The sequence below is a fragment of the Lygodium microphyllum genome, chromosome 30 (assembly GCF_053477565.2).
Source record: "Lygodium microphyllum isolate KBCC chromosome 30, Lygodium_microphyllum_v1.1.10, whole genome shotgun sequence".
In the NCBI taxonomy this organism is placed as follows: Eukaryota; Viridiplantae; Streptophyta; class Polypodiopsida; order Schizaeales; family Lygodiaceae; genus Lygodium; species Lygodium microphyllum.
The window spans coordinates 7,025,171-7,047,727 of record NC_141164.1 but is presented as its reverse complement, the minus strand read 5'-3'; the positions used below and the strand labels follow the sequence as shown (position 1 = coordinate 7,047,727).

The following is a 22,557-nucleotide window of genomic DNA, read 5'->3' as shown; positions in this document are numbered from 1 at the left end:
TGATACCTTTCCAATGTATGGTGGATGCTTTTTAATGAAAATCTCTCTTTTTAGAGGAGTCATTTAGATGGTTGTGTTGTATTAGTGTTTGTGTTGTGAGTTCATTTATGTAATACGAACGTGGTGGTTTCCTATTGGATTTCGTGTGCGAGCTACATTTTGGAGAATTGTGGTGATGGCATCGTGGCTGCAGAGTTGATGCTGATGCTGATGAAGAAGAAGAAAACTCTTATATCCTTTACAAATTTGTTGTGTTTTTCTAGTTTGATAAGCGGTGTTAATGTGTAAAACGGGTTTTCCTTTCTTTGTATTTTTATATCAGATACAGGTTATAAGTTGGGGTCATGGTGGATGGATTCTTTTTGAAGAGATATTGAAGATAAAAGTTGAGCTTTTCCCTGAACTTGTATTCCCTTTTTCCTGGGTTGCGAGGACGCTTCCTTATTAAGTGTGGGGATATGTTGAGTGTTGAAATGACTTGTTTTTTGGCTGATTTTTGTTGTTTTTGAGAGCTGAATGGTTGATTTTATGAGATGATTGATTGATTTAGAAGTGGTTTGAGAGTGTTTTGGATGATAATGATTGTGTTTTGGAAGTTCATGATGTTTATTGGTGGTTCTGTGATGTTCTGATAGGTTCTGATTGGTTCTGTATACCTTCTATTTTGTTCTGTTTTGGTCTGTTTTGTTCTAATTGTCTTCTGTAAGGAGGGAGGGATTATTGATTGATAAAGATTGAGATATTGTGAAAGTTTATTGAATGGTTTGTGAAAGTTTTGAATGGTTTAAGAATGAGTTATGTGGTTTTGATGACCTTCTGTAACCTTCTGTAGGTCTTCTGTAAAGCCTCTGTTTCTGTTCTGTTCTGTTCTGTACTGTAGCTATTCTGGTACTGTTCTGTGACTGTTCTGTATGCTTCTGTATGTGTTTTGATGGATGAGAGTGTAGCTTGGGAAAGTTTTCTAGCCTTGGAAAGAGGTGAATACAAGTGCAAAAGAGCTGAAAGAAGTGAAAGAAGTAGCTGCTGAAGACTCAAGTGAAGACTAGAGTAAAGTGACAGTAGTGAGCTATGAAAAGACACTGTAGTGGCTTTGGTGACTCTTCATATCAGGCATACCTCTTGGGAGGGATATCCATGACCTAAGAAGGATTATTGAGAGTGATTTTTGAGAGATTTTAGTGAGGATATGATGTATTATTGATGGAGAGAGAGAGAGAGAGTCAGAGATAGCCAATTCTACTGAAACAGAGTAATTGTATATGAGAGATTGAGAGAAAAGACTATGAAGAGATTGAAGATGAATACTATGTGATGTATTTCCATTCAAAGATGGTGTATTCCTTTACTTTCTTTGTTCTATTGATGGATTTTGTGAAGATATTGAAGAATATGGTTGATTCTATCAAATCCGTGGGAGATCTACATGATGCTGTATGAAGATTTGTTGTGCCTGGTGTTCTTTTCTTCATTGTTATCATATGAAACATAATAAATAGCTTGTTGATGTTACAAGATAGATTTTCTTGCAAGAGAATTCCCTTTTCCTTGGTGTTCCTCTCGGGGCTCCACTCTATCTATTACATATTCTATTTACAGATACAAGAAACCTTGAAAGGAGATTAGTTTGGCCCAAGTGACAATACGAGAATTGGTAACATGAAAACTACTTGTTGCATTGTAAAAAGATATATTTAGTTTTAACAAAACATTTGGGCAATGGTCTCTCTTGGTGATAATTGCAAAATGAATAACATTTTGTGTAATGGGAAGGTGTTTGATTCCCATGGATGATTTTATTGGCTTACAAAAGTGACTTGCAAAAGAATTTAAACTATCAACCTTTAGTACAATAATCTTGAATGATAGTTTATCTCAAAAATAAGCTAATAGCTTGGTTGGAACAAGTATGAAGAGGTTGATAAGGTAGAAAGCTTCTTCAACTAAAGAATAAAGTGATGGCAAAAATATTGACAAGACATTTACACTGCTGATCAAATTGGAGAGGTATATCTGACATATTCAATGATGTCAAACCAGTGATTTGTGAAAGTATGATTAATAACGCTAAAAGATTTCCTTAAGCTTTTCTAAGGAAAAAGCTATGAGTTGTTTTTACAACCGCGTAAAGCTTCTCCGAAGCCTTCCTGTGGAAAAAGCTGAGAAAGAAAAGCTACGTGAAAATTAGATATGGCAAAGGTTATAAAAGCATGAGGAAGATCATGGAGGAGGGGGAGGGAAGTAGCTGAGGAGCTCTGCGACATCCGAGGATGGGGATGAGAAAAATACTTCATCGAATCTTTGGAGGATGTTGCTAAAGGCAGAGAAGAAGACCAATAGCTGAAGAAGATGACGTCAAAGGTGATGATCATTAGCGAACTCAATAGTCAAGACAATCAGCACAAGAGGACGACTACAACTAGGAGCCGAACGAAGAAGATCAAGATGATGGAGCTTGCAACGTCGACAAAGAGTCGGGTCTCCTATGAAGTCGCCCTTTTGGCTACGGTTGAATGTGTCTATGTCAGAGCCATGTTGACACATGACATCTAATAGCCTCACACCACATGCTCGCTTATCAAGAAGCAGAAGACATGTGTTTAGGAGCGCAGTCTCTAATTGTGGATTCTAGGGAGATGGTACGATATGTCTATAACTATTGACAATACCATCTTCAGCAACATTTGGAGGAATCCAAGTGCTAGAAGAGGATGCTATTGCTGCCGAAGGAAAATCATGACTGCCACTTTGGTAGATGACTAGAGATTTTGAAGGCTGATGAAGATGACAAACTTGCAGTGTTCGTGTGAAGAGGGGTTCCTGATGTAGTTCTGACTGTAGTGAGAAGGGGCTAATCAACCTGATGATCAAAAGCTCATTTCATCGACAACCGTGAAGACTAAACAAACAAAACAATTGTCTGCAAAGACACATGGATTATGATGAGGTTGAAGCTAGTGCATCGCAGGCTATAATTACTTGTGATTGAGGCCATGACAAAGATGAAAGAGTTGCAACATTTGTATTGTATTGCAACCCTGGCAAGTGGCCAGGACTTGTTAAATTCCTTCTCTCTCGTGCGCAAATTTGATTGTGTCTAACCATCAACTCTAGACCTAGAAAAGAAGAAGAGTGCATGGCTGCATCAAGCCATTATTGTTCATCCAACTGAAATATCATTTGTATACAATTTATTTTGGGGCTCTCATGATTCCTAAGAGGCTAGCTCTTCATGTTCGTCTTCATCCTATCAACATCAAGGATTCAAAGCAAACTAGAACCCACTATTTGAGAATATGTTATATTTCTATCCTTTTCTGAATACTTGATATGTATTACTTGAATTGAGCTCTATTATCTTGTAGCCCTATACACAAGTATATCTTAAACTCCTTATATTGAAGCTTGTTCAAGCTCATCTATGACATAAAGAAGAGTTGAGAGTTGGTTTAAAATTCATAATCTTTTGCTTCTTCTCCCATCTCGCAAAGTGTCCTTGCGGCGAGTGACTATCACCAACCCCGTGCGCGTATTCTTCTATCATGCGACACCTGGTGAACTTGACGTGAAAGTGTCACTTCTAATTTTTGAGATGGGAGACTCTTCAAATACTCCACCCACTTCATCATCAAGTGCTTCTTCCTTTTCGATCAATGAGATGAAGAAGTTATTGCAAACTCTTTCTTCGGCTATTTTGATGCAGAATCAGTAGATCTAGTTATCTTTGCAACAGCAACAACAATTATATTAGCAACAGTTGGATCAACAACGAATGTTGCATCAAGAACAAGAGCATACGCGTGGTGGAACCAAGGCGATTGAGGCTGTGGTCAGTGAACGTAAATTATTTGATGGCCGCAATGTCTCATCTTATCTTAAAACTTTCGAAAGCCAGATGCGCTTCTTTGGAGTTCGTACAAACTAGAGCAATTATTTCTTACGGCTTGTCACACCTGGTTTTCAGGTTAGAGTGACTGATTTATTTATGCAAGATTCAAACTGGAATGTCTTCAAGAAGGCACTCAAAGATGAATATTGTATGGAGGATTATGATATTGCTACGTGGAAGACATTCAGAGGGTGGGTCTATCAACCCAACAACGGACTTGTTGCTTCTGAGTTATTGCGCGAGTTTGAAGAACGTTACAACCAATTGGATGCACTTGAGCAAAGAACTCTAAACTCGGAGAAAGTGGATTTATTCTTGCAAGCGACTGATCATGCACTTCAGGATGAGTTGGGAGAGCTTCTTGAAGACCGTACGCAGCCTATAGGATTAAAGACGGATTGACAAGATGCTGTTGATGCGATTTCCACATTGATGAAGAGGTGAAGATGGAAGGCTTGCTTACAAAATGTTATACAAGCACCTCTAGCGATATCTTCTCCTACCTCCACTTCTCCCGTTTCTCCTTCCACTTCTTCTCCTACTTCTCATCCCATGTCTATGCCCACTTCTATGCCTATGCCTATGCCTATTCCTGTTATAGTTGTCAGACTATTTGCCAAACCAAATGTCGAAGACATGGTGGAAGAAATTTCAAAGAACTTGAAAGATCTTCAAATAAAGATGGTCATAAGAGATCAACAACCACTTAATCGAGCTCCAATTTCTACCCCATCCTCTTCTACTCCTATGAATTGTTCCAGAAATGATCGTATTCGCCGTTGTATATGGTGCGATAGTCCAGACCATGAGCGTAAGGACTGTCAAGACTTTGAAGAGGCAAAAAGACTAAAGTTGGTGACGTGGAAGGACATGATTATATGTTTTGGAGATACAAAGCAACCGCTTAAAACAAATTTTGGCAAAGAAGATATGAAGAAATTATTGGAGGAATCTCTCTTACATCCTTCTTATGTGAAGCAAGAGGCGGCAAGAGAAGCTTCTACCTATGGTCTTCAATTGGAGCAGTTGCCGAAAGAAAAGTCTCCTTTATGGTCCTATGCACTGCATGCAAAAAAGAAAGGTAAAGCTTCATCATCTGAACTTTCATTCATAAGAGATGCAATTAGAAAAAAGGACTGGATGGAATGATCATGTAGATATCTTCTCTATCTATGCTTATATCGCAAAATCTCAAGAATTTGAAGCACTTGTTGAAGAAAAGCGCAAAAGAGATAATGATCAACTTGAAGGATCAAAGAAGAAAATTAGGAGGAGCGAGCCAGTTCTTTAGCCTTCTTCTTTAGGATCGTAGTAGATTATGGCCAACATACAGAAGCCAAAAGTACAAGACGAATAGAAGACCCCAAAGACAAAGGATTCGAAGCCAAAAAAGCAACCTGGATTCAAGCTGCTATCCAACATTGAGACATCCACACACTTGAAAAAGGTACTTGAGGATCTAATTATTAATTGCAAAATTGAATTTACACTTGGAGAAGTTTTGGGGATTGCCAAAAGAGAGTTTCACGATGTTATTATTGATATTATAAAATAAAAACGGAAAATTATTGAAGAGCCAACACAAGATATGATCCATCGAGAGGCTTTAGCTATTGCCGAGGCTATTCTCTATGGATTGCAAATTGAGGAGGTTGATTCTAAAGAGGAGACTATTGAGGAGTCTACAGATGGAGCTCTATGTATGTAGTCCACCAAGAAGTCTCTTCATCCTTTACTTCAGCCCGTACAGTATGATGAGAGTGAAGATGCACCTAGATTGGTGCCCTCGTAGCCATTTTTCTCGAAGTCATTGGACTCGTGTGACTATAGAAACTGTCGTCAAGCTTGGTGATACTGAGACTCCTTGTGTTTCTCTTTTGGATCATGATTCTGAGATTAATGTAATTGTACGAGGTTTATATGATACTGGAAAATGGCCAATTGATGTGGATCATGTTGGCGCATGCGTGCGGCCAACAACACTGCATGAGATTTGTATGCTGCTTGTCCAAATCTGAATATTTCTATTGGAGATGTAGGTGAGTCTTATCATTTCTTTATACAAAACTCATGTTCTTATCCTATTATTTTAGGGCAACTATTTGTTGCTGAGTCTCGGATGGAGACTAAGGTTCTGGATGATGGGACTGCCTATGCGCAGATCCAAAGTAAGGATGGGAAGAGAGCTATTCAGTTCATGATTGTTTGCCTCAATCATTAGTAGAATAAAGATTCTTTTAGGGATTTCCCTCTTCCAGCAGGAGAGTCGGATTTTTGTTAGGTACCATTGTCTTGCGAGATGATGGTGGTACGAGTTAGGGAAAGCTCTCACCTCCTAGCAGCGGCAGTTTTTCCTCATATGTTTATGGAGTATCCATTGAAAGTACTTTGTTTTTTCAACATATTTCTGATATGCCTAGAGCTGCCATAGGCAGTATATAAAAAGAAAAGAAAAAGAATTGATGATTGCAAGTGTTTTGCAAGAAGAACACCGGATAGATGGTCTATATAATGGCCTTTCATGCTCAGATACCATGGAAGAACTTTCGGTATTGCTAAATGCTAACAATCAAGGGTTGCCATATGTCTTACAAGTCCATTCTCTGGCAATGTATTGCGGATTTGCTAATTTCCTACTTCAAAAGAATTTGGGTGTTCAGGATTCTCGACAAGAAGTATTATTTGTTGACATATTTCAGCAAAAAGATTGGGTTGAAATCTATAGGTTGTATCAATGAAGCCAAAGTTCAGACAAAATATAAGACAGTTGACAAGAAGGTTAGACCAATTGTAGGACCACTTTCTTTGGATAGTGACGAGATGATTAGGAGAGCTGATATGCAACTTGCTTTGCGAGATCTTATAGGTATTGGACATAAGTTTTCAGCTGAGACATTGAAAGAGACGAAGATTGGGACTGAAGATTTTTTGCTTCCTGAAGAGGTAAGATGTTTTGAAGAGATGTTATGTAGACATGAAATAGCTTTTGCTTTCTTTCCACATGAGATTGGATGCGTTGATCCTAGGGTTGTGATGCCTATGGTTATTTTTACCATTTTGCATGTCCCTTGGAATCTACGGCCAATGCCTGTACCGAGGGCTCACTTGCCCAAATTGGTAGAGCTTTTGAATGAGCAGATCAGGATGGGGATTCTAGATCCATCTTCAGCTCCATATTCCAACAGGTGGTTCACAATTCCTAAGAAGAATGGGACACTCAGATTCATATAGGACCTAAAGCTTGTAAACAAGGTCACTATTCGAAATGTTGGTGCTGGACCTATTGTAGATGAGTTTGCCAAAGCTTTTGCTGGACGTTCTATCTATTCACTTGGCGATCTTTATTACGGATATGATTAGTTCCAACTTTCCCTTGAAAGCAGAGATTTGACTACAATGAAAACACCCTTGGGCCTTGTCTGAATGTGTATGCTTCTGCAAGGAGCTACTAATTCAGTTGCCCATATAATGAATGGGATGAACAAGGTTCTATGAGATTTTATTCCTAAGCTTACTATGCCTTTCATTGATGATTTACCTATCAAGGGTTGCTTGGAAGAAGGAAAATATGATTCTTTAGATGACCATGGATGGAGATTCTTTGTGGCTTCACACATTACAGGTATTGAGAGGATTCTTTGCAGACTGGAGGAAGTGAATTTGACCTTGTCAGGGTTGAAGTCTATTTTTGGAGCTATAGAAGTTTTGATTGTTGGACATATGTGTGGATATTATGGCAGGAAGCCTTCTCCTACAAAGGTTGATGCCATAGAGAAGATTGCGGAGACTTGCTCTTCTACTTCGTAGGTTTGCAAGTTTCTTGGAGCTTGTGTGTTTTATCTTATTTGGATTCCTCATTTTGCTCATATTGCAGATGATCTCTGCCAACTCTTGAGAAAAGGACAATGATTTTCTTAGGAGATAAAACATACTAAAGCCATGCAGAAATTGAAGAAATTATTGAGAGCTTCTCCGACTCTTCGAAAGGCAGATTATGAGTGTGGAAGACCTATTGTTCTTACTGTTGATACTATGGGCTATTGGCCAAGACATTGTAGATGAGAATATGTATGATGTTCGGTTTGGGGTGAAAGTCCTAAACGAGCGACAATAAAGGTATCCACAAGTTAAAAGAGAGCTCTTGGAAGTTGTCACGACTCTCAAGAATGATAGAGAGTACTTTATTGGAGCTGTTGTGGTGGTTGAGACTGATTATTTGCCTCTTCTAGGTATGATCACGAGCTGTTCTACTCTCGATATTGCCATGCTTAGGTGGATTGGGTGTTGAGATATCGAGCTCCACTCGTGATATGCCAGGGTGACTGTTGTGCATTTATGTCACCGACTTGTCAGTTGCGGTTGGTACACCGCCCATGAATAATAGCTAGATGACAGCTATCCTTATCTACTCTAGTTCGTGGCTCAGTTAGTATGCCACCTTAGTTAGTTGAGTTTGGTTTGAGACCCATATATAGGGTTCTTCTATTTCTATATACTAGAGTTCTTTTTGGCTTACACAACTAAGAAGAGGAAAACTGTTTTCAGCCTCCACCCTTGTGTGTATTCCCCCATTGTGCAAGCAAGAAAGCTACAAGTGAGACTCCTTCCTTCTCTCCCACAATCTTGACATGGTATTAGAGCCTTGTTCGTGGTAAGGAGCTCAAGAAAGCAAGCCAAGTTCGCGGTGTTTTGGTAAGAGGACCAGTGTTGCTTTCATTTTTCTATTTTGGGAGCAAGTATCTGCAGGTAGCACAGCCGGAAAGTGCAAGAGTGCATTGTCTCAGATTGAGACGCCCTTCGCGGTGTAGCAAGAGGGCAGTATATGTTGCGGGTGAGGGCTTTAGCTCTCAGTTGCTCAGTTTTTTTGATTTGAGGCCATTTCGGGGCCTGTTTTGGAGGTGGAAGTTTTCTGCACGCACTCAAGAAAAGGCCCTGTTTTATGTTGTGCGACCACTATTCTATAGGTCGGTGAAAAGTTACCACAGAAATTGCATCGTATGCTTGTGTGCAGAGACATTGGGAGTTACATAATCATCCTTTTTTCTTGTTTATGCAAAATCGTCACTAGGAAGTGACAGTGTGGTCGAATACCACTTTCGTCAGTTTTGCAGATTTGCCCTTGTGAGGGTGAAGCTGTGTTTTTTGCAGTGACATATTTTTTTGCAGTGTTATGTAATGGCGTCTGATTCTCTTTCACAGATTGTAACTGAAAAGCTTGACAAGAACAACTTCCAAGCATGGAAGTTTAGAATGATGAATTTGCTTATGGGAAAAGGATATTGGGAATTTGTTGTAGGAAATGAAGAAGAAGCAGTTCTTCCTGATGTTCCCAATCAACAGCAAATGTAGGCATTTAAACCATGGCATGAGAGAGCCAGGAAAGTTATGTACTGGCTGTCTATCAGTATTTTAGACTCTATGATTGTGCATATTCAGGATGCAAGTACGCCAAAGGAGGCATGGGATACTTTGTCAAAAATGTATAGCACAAATACGCAAGTCAGGAAAATGCAGCTCAAGCAAGAGTTGCATAATGTGCAAAGAGAAAGTATGAGCATCAATGACTACCACATGAAGGTGAAGAAGATTGCAGATGCACTTGCTTCCATTGGGTCACTAGTGGAAGATGATGATTTAGTTTTTGTGACCTTGAATGGTCTAGGAAAGGATTATGCATAGTTTCGGACATCCATTTCAGTTCGTGAAAGATTTCCTGATTTTGAGGAGTTGATTGCTCTTCTAATTTCTGAGGAGCAGAGAAATGGTGGTGCATCTTCTTCAGGAGGAACTTCAAAAGAAGCTGTCTTCTACTCAAATGCTGGAAGAGGTAGAGGCAGAGGTAGAGGAGGCCCAACTGGAGGCCGTGGTAGAAATCAGAATATGCAGCAAACTCAAGAAAACCAGTCCTATGGAGGAGGACGTGGTAACTCTAGAGTCAGGGGGAGCCAAAGAGGTCGTGGTGGATGGCAAAGAGGCCAAAATGCAAACAGTAATGTTGAATGCTACTACTGTGGTAAAATGGGTCATATGGCTAAAGACTACTATAAAAAGCAAAATCACATCATGAATGGAAAATTGCAACAAGGGAATGATGCATCTTCTAGTAGATAGGGTGATGACAGAAATGAGCATTTGTTTATGGTGCAGCACATGAACAATTCTGTGACAAGTGCAGAAGAAAGCAATGATGTATGGTATGTTGACTCAGGTGCATCAAACCACATGACAGGTCATGCAGAATGGATGGAGCATGCAAGGAAAATGGAAAAACCAGGATTTGTGGAGACTGGTGATGATATTGCACATCCTATTGTGCAGATTGGAAAAATTCCTTTGTCTATGCAGGATGGGAAAAAGAAATACCTGTCCGATGTATTTCATGTCCCGAATATCACCAAGAATCTGGTTTCTGTTGGTCAAATGGTTGAGCAGGGCTTGCAGGTCAGATTTAATCCTCATGGATGCTTTGTTGAGGATATGAAAAATAAAGGTCACTTGATAGCAAAAGGAAAGAAGAAAGGCAGAATGTTTATGTTGGATGCAGACATGCCTGAATTGAGTGCAGCAATGTTTGCACATGGGACCGGTGTAGTTGCAGATATTGATATCTGGCATAAACGCATTGGTCATGTTAATGTACAGCGACTTAAATCAATGGAGGCCCAAAATATTATTGCAGAATTGCCTAAATTCAAGGTTACAGAAATGCATAAGGTATGTGAAGCCTGTCAATTTGGAAAACAGGCAAGGAAACCATTTTCTAGACATGTTCAAGAGAGTAAGAAGCCATTGAAATTAATCCACTCTGATGTGTGGACTACTAAAGCTGCATCTCTTGGAGGCTGTCATTATTTTGTCACTTTTATTGATGAGGCCTGCAAATAAAATGCCTAAGGTCAGATGGAGGGGGAGAGTACCTCTCAAATGAGTTTGCAAGGTTCCTACAGAAGCATGGCATAAAGCAACAATATTCATGCAGTCATACCCCACAACAAAATGGAATTGCAGAAAGGAAAAATAGGCATATTGGAGAGGTATCTCGTGCCATGCTCAATGAAAAAGACCTGCCAGATTTTTATTGGGTTGAGGCAATTGCTACAGCAGTCTACATAATGAACAGGACTCCCACTGCAATAATACATGGGATGACTCCAGAGGAGAGGTATACTGGTAGGAAACCAGATATTTCTCATTTGAAGATTTTTGGTTGCATTGCCTATGTTCATGTGCCAGATGAGTTGAGATCCAAGTTGGATCCAAAAGCTGAGAAGTGCATCTTTATTGGTTACTCTTTGCAGCAGAAAGGGTATAGATGCTATAACCCTTCTACTCGTAAGTTTACAGTGAGCAGAGATGTTGTTTTTAATGAGATGAGTAGCTAGTATAAACCAGTAAATGTGATTGATAATGTAGATGCACAAAATGGTAATGCTGCACAGAATTCACAACAGCAGTCACACAAGATATTAGTGGACCTGGAGCGTCCTCTAGCAGTGGTTCACATTCTTCGCCATGGATAGGTAGATTGAGATCAGGAGAATCTTCTCAAAGCAATGCAGATAGTGGTATGCAGGTATCACGAAAAGAAAAAGAGAAGGTAGATCAACCCATGTTTGATGTGAATGTAGGTCACTCTTATGTGGATGGTGAATCCAGTGGCTCAGAACAGAGCATTGATGATGAGTTGGGTATTCCTTCTATTGTTACACCTGGAGTAAGGAAGACCAGGGATGTTTTGAGAGCACCTGGAAGTGAGCCTACTTTGCGTAGGTCTACCAGAGCTAGGTATCCTGTGGATAGGCTGAAATATGATGGATTTACAGCCATTCACTATGCATATATGGTCAAAGTGATACAGGAACCAGAACCCACTTCTTTTGAGCAAGCCATGGGAAAAGAAAAATGGGAGAAAGCCATGGATGAAGAAATGGATGCCTTGGAAGCAAATGCTACATGGGAATTGGTACCTTTGCCTAAAGATAAGCATGCAATTGGTTGTAAGTGGGTTTATAAGGTGAAACACAATGCAGATGGTTCTGTGAATAGATACAAGGCAAGATTAGTAGTCAAGGGGTATGCACAAAAATATGGCATTGATTATGAAGAAACATTCAGTCCGATTGCAAGGATGGCAACCTTAAGAGCAGCCATTGCTATGGCTGCATCAAAGGGATGGTCTTTACATCAGATGGATGTAAAGAATGCCTTCTTGCATGGTGATTTGTAGCAGCCACCAGGTTATGTGCATGTTGTTCATCCTGAGTTTGTTTGCAGGTTGAAGAAAGCCTTGTATGGCTTGAAACAAGTACCTAGAGCATGGTCTGACAAGATAGGACAGTATCTTATCACTATTGGCTTTCAGATTTCCAAGGCAGATTTCTCACTTTATGTGAGAAAAACAGAGAAAGGTATTATGCTACTTGTCATTTACGTTGATGATTTGATTATGATAGGTGACAGTGATGAAGATATCCTTCATGTGAAAATGCTATTGAAGCAGAAGTTTGAGATAAAGGATTTGGGAGAGCTACGTTATTTCTTGGGCATTGAGGTGATTAGATCACCAAGTGGGATACGACTCTTACAGAGGCAGTATGGATTGGACATGCTGTCCAAATATGGGATGACAGGCTGTAAGTCTATTTCAGTACCTTTGGAGCAGAATGTGAAGCTGAGCGCAGATGTAGGTGAGCTTCTGGAAGACCCCACTATGTACAGACGCATAGTAGGAAGTTTGATTTATATGACTATTACCAGGCCAGATTTGAGCTATAATGTTGGATTGGTAAGTCAGTTTATGTAGGCTCCAAGGAAACCGCATTTGGATGCGGCTAGATGCATACTCAGGTATGTGAAGTCCACATTGCAGTATGGACTATTTTATGAGACTGGGGTTCAGATACAGTTGCATGGATACACTGATGCTAATTGGGCTGGTAGTATTTCTGATAGACGATCTACCAGTGGATATGTGTTCTCTTTTGGGAGTGCTGCAGTCACTTGGAACAGCAAGAAACAGCCTACAGTTGCCTTGTCGAGCACAGAGGCTGAGTACAGGGGTGCAGCAATGGCTGCATGTGAGGTAGCTTGGTTGCATAAGCTACTTTATGATATGCATTAGCCTACAGATGGGCCAGTTGTCATTTATTGTGACAACATGAGTAGTATACACTTGGCAAATAACCCAGTCTATCATGCTAAAACAAAGCACATTGAGGTGCATTATCACTATGTGCGGGAGAGGGTTTTACTAGGTCTTATTGATCTAGTTTATGTCAACACAGAGGATCAAGTAGCTGACATATTCACGAAGGCATTGGGCACAGAGAAGCTGCGCAAGTTCAGAGACCTGCTTGGTGTGCAAGAATTGGAATTGAGCTCGAGGGGAGTGTTGAGATATCGAGCTCCACTCGTGATATGCCAGGGTGACCGTTGTGCATTTATGTCACCGACTTGTCAGTTGCAGATGCGGTTGGTACACCGCCCATGAATAATAGTTAGATGACAGCTATCCTTATCTACTCTAGTTCGTGGCTCAGTTAGTATGCCACCTTAGTTAGTTGAGTTTGGTTTGAGACCCATATATAGGGTTCTTCTATTTCTATGTACTAGAGTTCTTTTTGGCTTACACAACTAAGAAGAGAAAAACTATTTTCAGCCTCCACCCTTGTGTGTATTCCCCCATTGTGCAAGCAAGAAAGCTACAAGTGAGACTCCTTCCTTCTCTCCCACAATCTTGACATTGGGTACATAAAATCTATGAATCCTGAGTTCAAGCACATAGCAGGAAAATACAACCTAGTAGCCGATATGCTTTGACAAGCGAGGTATGATGATATGGATTTTTCTTGTATTGATAATCCTGATGATGGGGTTGATCTTACAGCCATGCATGCTGATCATATTTGTCATGTGTCTACTTTGGAAAGCTTTGATGAGACTTTGTATACAGGAGATTATTTAAAGATTGGTCGTTATTTAAGTACTATGTCTAGACAGGATGGATGTACTGATGCAAACTTCAAGAAGATTAGAAGAAAAGCTTATGGTTTCTTATTGCAAAGTGGGCTACTTTGGAAGCATCCACAAAAGTGAGGAGGATAGCCATTGAGAGTTGTTTGTGATAGAGCTTCACAGGTGCGGATCATGAAAGAATTCCATGAAAGTCTTTGAGATGGGGATCGAGCTATTTGGGTGACCTATGAGAAGATCAAAGATGCTATTGCTAGAGATGCATGTATAGGGATATCTCACAACTTATTGAAACATACCCTGATTATCAGTTCTCTTCAGTGAGGCATAGAGATTAGCTTCATCCTACCTACCCGCTATGTATTCATTACAAGTGGGTTCTTGATTTGATTACTATGCTTGTTGGTTTATGGTAGATGTGCTACATTGTTTTGGCATGAGAAGGTCTCACAAATCAAGTGGAAGGAAGAGCATTACGAACAAAATCTACTTGAGTGGTTTGTAAGTTCCTGTTGGAGGATGTTATTTGCAGGTATGCATGTATTAGAAAAGTTATTGCAAATAGAGGTGAGTTGGATGCTAATGAGGCTAAGGAGTTTTTCTCTCACCTTGGCATTAAAATTTCTTTGACTTTAGCATATAATCCAAAAGGCAATGGAAAGAGCAAAAGAGGCCATCCGTTGATTATGAAAGCCTTGGCCAAAGCATGCGGTGGACGGGTTCGGGAGTCCGGTTCGGGAGTGGCCTAGGTTGTTGCCTTATGCCTTATGGGCTGATCACACTACTCATAGTGTGACTACAGGATATATGCCAACTGAGTTGATGTATGGACAAAAGCTAGTCATGCCTACAGAGACTTGCACACTTACTTGGAGTGCTTTATCGTGGCAGCAAGAAGAGATGACTAGAGAAGATCTTTTGGCTCTTCGTATTCATCAGTTTTGAAGAGAAGACTTGAAGATATTGAGAGAGCAATTCAAAATCTCAAAGAGGCCAGAATTCGCAACAAAGACCACTTTGATAGCAGACACAGATTGAGGCCTAAAGAGATTAAAGAGTGAGATTGGGTGTGGTCTATGACAACAGTCTAGACAACTACTATAGTGCTATCCGCAAGGTTTCCATACTATGGTTTGGACCCTATTTAGTGCAGCATGTCCATGACAATGCTACATATTCCTTAGTAGAGCTTGATGGTCTAGCCTTGTAGATTCTAATTGCATGGAAGAGAATCGAACTATTCAAGAGAAGAGATGATGCAGCTTATGCAGTCGAGGAGTTGCATGATGAAATTTATGATGGACTTGAGCCAAGAGAGGATGATGATGAAGATGTGGACATTGAAGATGCTTTTGCAGAAGATGAAGAGATTACATTGACCTTCGAGCTGCTTGGCAGTGATGAGGATGGGTAGTGGTGGCCCATCCGGAGGATGTGCAGGTTTGGAGGGGGCGAATGTTGTGATGCTGCGCATCTACAACTGCAAACCTAAGGGTGGAATTTTCTGCCGAGATATTGGAATCTTAAGTCAGCATCATTATAAGTTTATTTTCCATCATGTTTTTCTTTTGTGTTTGCATTTGCATGACACACAAGGACATGTAGTTAGGCTAGGCACATTTTCTCAATGCATTCCTTTTTTTTTTGTGGAGCATCGCTCAATTGATTGCAAAGCATGGACTCAAATTTGCAAATTGCATGAATGATTGGGCACGAAGTTCTTTTCTAAAGCATGCTTTTGATAGGGCACAATTCATGGCAAAACAAGATCGCATGAAGAAGACTTGAGGACTTGATGAAATTCAGATGATGCTAGTGCAGATGATGTCTCTTCATAAGCAAAATTGGATCAATATTTAGCAGACTATGGAAGCTAAAAATGATCCACTCATATTGAGGACTTTCAAGTGGAGAATCGCTAATCGCTACATTTGACACTCTCATTCTTTGTGAAAATGGTGGAGACTTGCTACATGATGTGACCATTGTTTCTCTACCTATTACATATTCTATTTATAGATACAAGAAATCTTGAAAGGAGATTAGTTTTGGCCCAAGTGACAATACGAGCATTGGTAATATGAAAACTACTTGCCGCATTGTAAAAAGATATATTCCGTTTTAATAAAACCTATTGGGTTTGGACAAAGGTCTCTCTTGGTAATAATTGCAAAATGAAGAACACTTAGTGTAATGGGAAGGTGTTTAATTCCCATGGATGATTTTATTGGCTTACAAAAATGTCTCGCAAAAGAATTTAAACTATCAACCTTTAGTACAATAATCTTGAATGATAGTTTATCTAAAAAATAAGCTAATAGCTTGGTTGGAACAAGTATTAAGAGGTTGATAAGGTAGAAAGCTTCTTCAACTAAAGAATAAACTGATGGGAAAAAGCTTGACAAGACATTTACGCTGCTGGTCAAATTGCAGAGAGGTATATCTGACACATTCAATGATGTCAGACCAGTGATTTGTGAAAGCATGATTAATAATGCTAAAAGCTTTCCTTAAGCTTTTCTAAGGAAAAAGCTATGAGTTCTTTTTACAACCGCGTAGAGCTTCTCCGAAGCCTTCCTGTGGAAAAAGCTGAGAAAGAAAAGCTACGTGAAAATTAGATATGGAAAAGGTTATAAAAACATGAGGAAGATCATCGACAAGGGGGAGGGAAGAAGCCAAGGAGCTCTGTGACATCGGAGGATGGGGACGAGAAAAAGACTTCATCGAATCTTCAGAGGATGTTACTGAAGACGGAGAAGAAGACCAACATATAAAGAAGACAAAGTCGAAGGTGACAATCATCAGCAAACTCAATAGTTAGGTGGACAACAGGCAATCGGCATGAGAGGACAATTGCAACCAGGAGCCAAGTGAAGAAGATCAAGACAATGGAGCTTGCAACATCGACGAATGGATCTCGTATGAAGTTGCCCTTCTGGCTATGGTTGAATGCATCTCTGTCAGAGCCATGTTGACGCATGTCGTCTAACAGACTCACGCCACATGCTTGCTTATCAAGAAGAAAAATTCATGAGGTTAGGAGTGCAGTCTCTAACTATGGATTCCAGGGAGACGGTGCGATACGTCTATAACTACTAAAAATACCATCTTCAACAACATTTGGAGGAATCGAAGTGCTAGAAGAGGATGCTGCTTTGCTGAAGGAAAATCGTGACTGCGACTTTGGTAGATGACTAGAGCTGCTGAAGGAGGCTGACGAAGATGACAAACCTATAGTGTTCGCATAAAGAGGGGTTCCTAATGCAGTTCTAACTGTAGCGATAAGGGTCTAATCAACCTGATAATTAGAAGCTTGTTTCATCGACAACCATGAAGACTAAACAAACAAAACAATTGTCTACGAAGACACATGGATTATGATGAGGCTGAAGCTAGTGTATCGCGGACTATAATTACTTGTGATTGAGGCCATGACAAAGGTGAAAACTCTGGTATTATATTGCAACCCTGGCGAGCTGCCAGGACTTGTTAGATTCCTTCTCTCTCACGCACAGATCTGAGTGGGTCTGACCATCAACTCTGGACCTAGAAAAGAAGAAGAGTGCATGGCTACATTAAGCCATTATTGTTCATCCAACTGAAATATCATCTGTATACAGTTTATTTTCGGGCTCTCATGATTCTGAACAGGCTACCTCTTCATGTTCCTATTCGTCCTATCAACATCAAGGAGTCAAAGCAAACTAGAACCCACTATTTGAGAATATGTTCTATTTCTATCCTTTTCTGAATACTTAATATGTATTACTTGAATTGAGCTCTATTATCTTGTAACCCTATACACGAGTCAATCTTGAACTCCTTATATCGAAGCTTATTCAAGCTCATCTATGACATAAAGAAGAGTTTAGAGTTGGATTAAAATTCATAATCTTTTTCTTCTTCTCCCATCTGGAAAAGCGTCCCTGCAGTGAGTGATTATCACGAACCCCTTGCGCATATTCTTCTATCGTGTGACATCAGGACATCTGCTAAGGTGGAGTTTCTATCTTGGAACTCTTAGCGTTCACCCTTCTTGAGTCTTTCTTGCCTTGGTGTCAATTTCCACGACCTTCTAAGGGGTAGAGAATATCCTCATTCCGACCTCATTCCTATGTGATAGGACCAAGCAATTATGCTATTGGATTTATATCCGATAGTTTTCAGATGGTAGCAACCCTAATTTGCTACCCTTTAGTCTAAAGTTCTTGTTTCGGAATCACATGGCCTAAAATAACTCAATCTAGGATTTTATTTGGTTATTTGGTAACCATTTTTCTCCTTAGAGCCTTATCGGGTTTATAAGTTTTACCCTAGGGTTTCACTCCCTTAAGAATTTGTAACAGAAACTTTTGTTCATTCCTTCTGCAAGCCAAGAGAAAATTGAGTCCTTTGCAATCCTTAAGCAGCAAGCATTACATGACATGTGGCGAATGGTTGTTCTTTCTTTCAAATATGTCACTCAAGTTTTCTTGTATTGTCATTGAGTTGTATCATGATTAAAAATGATACCCCTAAAAGTGTTATTAGACTTATCACGGTTAGCTACTAGGATGGAGACTTGTGAGCATATTTACTTGATACTAGGTCAACCTATGATCGTAACGATAACTTAGCTTATTTACAATTAACCCTAAATAAGTCAAACTAAACCCTAGCCCTACTTATCATATAGAATTTCATTCTCCGAACTGTCTCTTGCAGTTAAGCTAACAATTTACATGTGCATCTTGAGTCCATCTTTTAGGATGAACCCCTATCATGTGGTGAAATGGAAACTAACCATGAAGTCGCACAAATCTAGATGCAAATCTTTCCTGAGTTGATGATGCGATGCGGGATTCGCATTCATGAAAATTCCTTCTAGTGAATTTATGCAAATCATAAGGCGTGATCTATGTGTTTATGTGCGAGTGTACATGAGTTCATCATACCTAATGTAAATGCCTATGTGATGCAATCAACTTACATGGTATATTTATATACACTAGCAACCTAAGATGCACTTGCAAAAAAAATCGAGCCTAATACTCGGCTTAGTACTACAACAACCTGTAGATGCTTAATCGATTCGTGGAAAATCATGGTCATTATCTTCATCTTCGCTTTCGTCACTTCCGGCTCCCCGTTGATCGTCTCTTCCCTCATCTTCATTGACTATGAGTTCAACTCCCCCTCCCTCCGTCAAACGACGGCATTGACAGGGGGAAAGCGTAATTCACAATTTTCATTTTTAATTTGATTTTTAAGGGGGGGGTCTCACGGCCACTGCGAGGTGTTACGTAAACCTAATCTTGAAAGGATACTATTCTAAGTTTGTGAGTCTACACAAATATGCACCCCCAATGATAGTGTCTCAACAGATTGCAAGGTTCTACCAAGGACTAAATCCACCCTTGGACACTTGCCTTGAATCAATGAGACCAACAACTCTCAAAGATGCTCTTATGCAAGCAAAGCCTATGGCCAAAGAAATAGCTCGAAATGGCCAAAGGAACTGCCTAATAAACAACTATGGAGGGGCTACCCAAACCATGGTTTCGACATGGCCAATGCCAAGAGGGAATGGTAGAGCTAATGCAATCACCCAAGGATGGATAGGCAACATGAAATGCTACTAGTGTAGAAGATGAAGGGAAAATTTTCCCAACCGTCCTCAAAATCATAACCCAAACTAGGTTGGTGGAAGAGGTTGAGGGAACGACAACAACAACCTAGGCCGTGGACGTGGAAGAACAGCTGGTGCACGGGGAGTGCACGGGTAAATACCATGATTGGACAGCCCGAAGAATGCACAATAGGTGAAGAAATTGAATGGGAATCCATTCATGCTGCCATGGAAAGGAAAGGAGCAGACCACCAATGTTCAGTAATTCAATCTCCAACTACTTACAAGGGTACGTCTTTTATAATCTTGATGATTGATTGTGGTAGCACTCATTCCCTTCTTGCACCCAAAATAGTTAAAAGATTGCATCTAAAATCTAGGGGGACAAGGAAAATGATAGTAAAATTGGCTAACAAGAAGGAAATCGCCTCAATTGAAACTGTAGGGAAACTTCAATTTGAGTTAGAATGACATACAACTGAAGTAGAATTCTGAATCCTACCACTAGGATGCTACAATTGCATTTTGGGAATGGGTTGACTCAAGAATAACAAAGCCCAGATTCTATGTGCTGAAGAGGAAATAATCTTTCAAGACTTGGAAGGAGAAACCGTAAAGGCATATGGGAAAGCTAGAAGAACTAGAGTCCACACTAGCCAAGGCAAACCGACTCAGGAAAAGATTAAAGAAAGGTCAACCAATCTACATGATCTGGTTGAATAAGGTTGAAAAAACTAATGAAGGCACTCTACCTTTCTGGATCAATGACTTTGAGGATGTCTTTCTAGAAGAACTAACTAAACTGCCTCCAAATTGTGAGGTTGATCATGAAATAGAACTGGTTCTTGGAGCCAAACCAATATCAAAACGACAGTACAAAATGTCTATTCCTGAAGTTATTGAGCTTAAGGAGCAACTGAGGCAATTGCTGATAGAGCAAGGATTTATTCGCCCAAGTAATTCACCTTGAGCAGTGCATGTCCTCTTCGAGAAAAAGAAGTATGGAACACTTAGACTCTACATTGACTTCAGAGGACTAAACCAGGTTATGGTCAAGAACAAGTATCCCATACCCATGATAGATGAACTTTTAGAGCATCAACATGGAGCTAAGGTTTTTTCCAAGATTGATCCAAGGTCTGGATACGATCAAATCCGAATCAAAAGGAACAAGATATCCCAAAGACTACCTTCAGCACTAGGTATGGTCACTATGAATTTTTTGGTCATGCCATTCGGATTTGACTAATGCCCCAACCACATTCAACCATCTAATGCAAGACATCTTTCGACCATATCTAGATGATTCCATGCTAGTATTCATTGATGATATACTAGTGTACTCCAAATCAATAGAGGAACATGAAGGTCACTTAAAGATCGTCCTAGTAACACTCCATGAAAATCAGCTCTATGCCAAGATGAGTAAATGCATATTTCTCACTAACAAGATTGAATATCTTGGATACATTGTTTTTGCTAATGGAATCTTAGTAGACCCTACCAAAGTAAAAGATATCCTAGAATGGCCAATACGTAAGACAGTAAAAAAAAATATGAGGATTTTTGGGACTGACATGATGGTACTGAAACTTCATCAAAGATTATTTCCTCATTGCTACACCCTTGACAAATCTTTTGAAGAAAAATACAGTAATCATTTGGATCATTAAGCATCAAGAAAGCTTTGATAAGCTTAAAGAAGTTGTAACCAAACTCCCGGATTTCAATTAACCATTTGAGGTGATCACTAATGCAAGTGGACTTGCAATTGTTGGGGTGTTAGTACAATAAGGAAAACTAGTGGCCTATACTTCCAAAAAGTTGAAGCCCTACGAGTCCAACTATGTCACTCATGACCTTGAGTTACTCGTAGTAATCCATGCCTTGAAACTATAGAGACACTATCTATTGGGAAGGAAATTCATTTTAGTGACAGATCATAAAAGTCTTAAGTGGATCTTCACCCAAGTTGACCTAAACATGAGGCAAAGAAGATGGATATAGATACTGTAAGAGTTTGGTTTTGAAATCAAATATCGTCTAGGGAAGGACAACATTGTTGCAGATGCCTTAAGCTAAAAAGCCTTTCTTAATAGCATTGTCAAAGTTCAAAGCTTAAGAACCATATCCATACATGATAATCCTATACTTGAGCTTGTACGCCAAGCTATTTCTTAGGATAAGAAATATGAAGGACTCATGGCTAAGGTACTTCAAGGAGGAAGCTTTGACAAAGAAAGGTCTAAGATAAGGATTATTGTGGTAGCAATGGTTATCTATATTACCATGATCTCCTTTGTGTCCCAAAAGGACCAGAAGTGAAGGCCAAGATCTTATGGGGAGCACATGACAGCCCCATTGCAAGACATCAGGGGTATGCCAAGACACTCAATGCAGTTCTTAAGAGCTATCACTGGCCAAGATTGAAAAGGGATGTATTAAACTATGTAACTTAGTGCTTGACTGTTAAGAGTGGAAAAGGACTAAATTTTTGATTGATTTTTGTTGTTTTTAAGGTCTGAATGATTGATTTTTGATGGATTTAGAGTAATCTATGGTTGTTAATGAAAGTGTTTGAGAGTGTTTTGGATGATATTGATTATGTTTTGGAAGTTTATGATGATTCTCAGTGGAGATATGAAGCTCTATGATGTTCTAATAGGTTCTATTAAGGTTCTGATTGGTTCTGTATAGCTTCTGTATGAAGCATGGATTGATGATTGATGAAGATTGAGATCTTTTGAAAGCCTATTGAATAGTTTTTGATAGTATGTAATGGTTTGAGTATGAGTTATGAGGTTCTGATGACCTTCTGTAACCCTCTGTAGACCTTCTGTAGAGCCTCTGTCTCTGCTCTGTCTCTGTACTGTAACTGTACTGTAGCTGCTCTGGTACTATACTGTAACTGTTCTGTAGACCTTCTCTAAGTGTTCTGTAGAATGTATGTGTGACTTTAGGAAAGTTTTCTAACATTTTAAAGGATGAATCGAAGTTCAAAAGAGCTAAAGCAAGTGGAAGAAGCAACTGCTGAAGACTGAAGAGAAGATTGAGTGACAGTGACAATGACAGTAGTGAGCTGTGAAAAGAC

The 22,557-nt window shown here is 39.7% G+C and overlaps 1 non-coding gene across 1 annotated transcript; it reads left to right on the top strand.

Annotated features, from left to right (window-relative positions):
- The first annotated feature begins 339 nt into the window (after positions 1-339).
- On the top strand, positions 340-407 carry LOC148009522 (small nucleolar RNA SNORD36). The gene has a single exon (XR_015689840.1). It is a non-coding gene; the product is annotated as a small nucleolar RNA SNORD36 (small nucleolar RNA).
- Positions 408-22,557: the final 22,150 nt, after the last annotated feature.